Source organism: Lipophrys pholis (assembly GCF_963383615.2).
Source record: "Lipophrys pholis genome assembly, chromosome: 7".
Taxonomy (NCBI): domain Eukaryota; kingdom Metazoa; phylum Chordata; class Actinopteri; order Blenniiformes; family Blenniidae; genus Lipophrys; species Lipophrys pholis.
Window position 1 is genome coordinate 55,001 of NC_137638.1, and position 322 is coordinate 55,322.

A 322-nucleotide genomic window follows, 5' to 3' on the forward strand; every position below is an offset into this window, starting at 1 on the left:
AGAGAAAACCAGAGTTAATCCTGAAGTTTCCTAGAAAAGAGAAAACCAGAGTTAATCCTGAAGTTACCCAGAAGAGAAAACCAGAGTTAATCCTAAAGCTAACTAGATAAGAGAAAACCAGAGTTAATCCTGAAGTTACCCAGATAAGAGAAAACCAGAGTTAATCCTGAAGTTACTTCATAAGAGAAAACCAGAATTAATCCTGAAGTTACCTATATAAGAGAAAACCAGAGTTAATCCTGAAGTTACCAGATAAGAGAAAACCAGAGTTAATCCTGAAGTTACCTTCATAAGAGAAAACCAGAGTTAATCCTGGAGTTAC